The sequence below is a fragment of the Quercus suber genome, unplaced genomic scaffold, assembly GCF_002906115.3.
Source record: "Quercus suber isolate HL8 unplaced genomic scaffold, Cork oak 2.0 scaffold_260, whole genome shotgun sequence".
Taxonomy (NCBI): domain Eukaryota; kingdom Viridiplantae; phylum Streptophyta; class Magnoliopsida; order Fagales; family Fagaceae; genus Quercus; species Quercus suber.
This window is the reverse complement of record NW_027069716.1, coordinates 478332-480893: the sequence shown is the minus strand read 5'-3', so window position 1 is coordinate 480893 and position 2562 is coordinate 478332.

Here is a 2562-nt window from a genome sequence, read left to right as displayed (position 1 = left end):
CGGGAATCAAGCCTAAAGTGTCCGAAAACATCAACAAATCACAAATCAGTGAAGCTCTACGGATTCAAGCCTCTAAAGCCCCGAAGAACTTCCACCACAAATCCAAGAACACGAAGAACGTGAAGAACAAAGGATTTCTAACAAGCTCATAGCCAGAGATTCATTGTAATTCCGTTTTAGCAATCTTCGATCCATCCCTCAACCAAATTGAAGGATACTTTGTGTTTAAGTCAAAATCACATTAGCACAAATTCAATTAACAAAGTCTTGCAAGGAGATCGAATCAGAGGATCACTCTTTTGTAATTACAGAGAATTATACCACAATCATCAATACAAATTCGCATTTGTGCAACTATTTTTACTTGTTTGATTTATTTCGAACTAGAAATTTAGTCGTCTACACATGCCCATATGAATGTTTTTGGTCGATGTGGGTTTGCGTGAATCAGTGAATCGATATGTTTATGACTTTAAGGACTGAAGGAGTAATATTGGTTGTGGGGTTGTTGATAGATTGGTGGTGAGATGTGGTCCGGTTTAAGGAACTGAGATTGAGATTCCTAATGCTATTTATTTGAAAGAGATGTGGGGTACAACTGTTTGGTGGCTGTATGCCTGTGTTCTTATAAAAGACAATTGCGTGAAGACCACGATTAATTTTCCATTTATTTATTTAGATTTTTTTTTTTTTTGCGTAAAATACAGTAACTTGCTTGAGGTTTGGAATAATGCTAAAAGCATCCAAAACTTCTTTAAAATGTTCAATTTAGTCCTTTAAACATTAATGTGGCGTTTGGTACGGGAGAATCCACATTACTTCTGGCATCCAGATTCCTAGGAATGTGATTCCTAGGAATCACATTCCTAAGAATGTAGCTATTCCTATGTTTGGTTTATTTCCAGGAATCTTAAATGAATTATTTATTTTTCCAATTTTATCCTTAGATTTGAATGTGAACTACCAAGTCATTTAAAAAAAAGGGTTAAAATTGTCAATTTATAAAACATACAATTTCCTTTAAGCTTGGGAATCTGGATTCCCACCTGTTTTAAAGGGAATCCACATTCCCACTGAGAGGGGTTTAAGGGAGTGAATGTAGCTATTCCTATGTTTGGTTTATTTCCAGGAATCTTAAATGAATTATTTATTTTTCCAATTTTATCCTTAGATTTGAATGTGAACTACCAAGTCATTTAAAAAAAAGGGTTAAAATTGTCAATTTATAAAACATACAATTTCCTTTAAGCTTGGGAATCTGGATTCCCACCTGTTTTAAAGGGAATCCACATTCCCACTGAGAGGGGTTTAAGGGAGGAATCCAGATTCCCTTGGCATCTGATTCCCTAGCATGATTTGCAACCAAACATGGGAATCTTTAAACATTTCTAGGAATTCTAAAACATTACCCTGTACCAAACGCCACATAAAGGTGTGTAAAGCCGTTTATGCATCAGAGACATGAGAGAAGAAGAGATGAGAGAAAGAAAATCCACTAGGATAAGATTTGGCATGGCAGAGGAACAGAAAAAAGAAAGAGAGAGAGAGAATTAGGTGAAAAATAGAGGAAAAAAAGAAAGAAACAAGAGATAGAGAGAAGGCCAAGTGTGTGGACTGTAGAGGTGTGGTGTTGCCTGTGAGGATAAGAAGAAAGAGTAAACCACTAGCAGGTGTGGTACAACTGGTAGGTGACTGCTTAGGTTTCACTACATCCCAGGTTCGAGTTCTTGTGGAGACTGTAATTGCAATTTCTAGTAAGTCCCAGAAACCAATAGAACTTGGGGTGTGTGTGAGTTCGGGGTCTCCGAGCTCCTGTTTGAGCTAGTGGAACCCATGGGCTTACCCAAATGTACCATGGGATGTGGGATAATGACTGTCACATGTGAGTTCCCCTTTTTTTTTTTTCTTTCAAAAAAAAAAAAAAGAAGAAATAATGGAGAAAATATATTAAAAAAAATAAATAAATAAATTCTTGAGTCTAAAACAAACGGTGTTACACGCAGTTTGTCTTCAAGGACCAAATTGGTTATTTTTAAGAAGCTTTGGATGTGCTTGACATTATCCTAAACTTCAAGGTAGGATAGTGTAATTTACCATTTTTTTTTAAAGAGAGATAGATTCAATTTGGTTTCTTTTTATCGTGAGATCATCAATTAGTTTTTGGTGTAGGTAAAATTGAACTCTGAATCTCTTATTCAAGTACAAGAAATTTTATTAGTTAACCCAAAATTTTACTTATTATCTTTTAAAATAATTTTAATAAAATAAATAAGATTCATATGTCATAAGTTGTAATAAATAAATTTGAAAATCTTCCTAGTTTTATTTATTTTTTATTTTTGATAATTCAATAATTAAGATGAGAAAATTTAAATATTAGATATCTTTGTTAGAAATATTAAAATATGCTAACTAGTTACGCTACACAACTCTTGACTTATTTTTACCTTTCAAATTTGTTATGGACAAAGAAATTTATTAATTGATGTCTCTGTTTATATGCCATACATGATACCATTGTCATTTAAGTTTTTCAAAAGTTACCTTAAAATTAGATTCGTC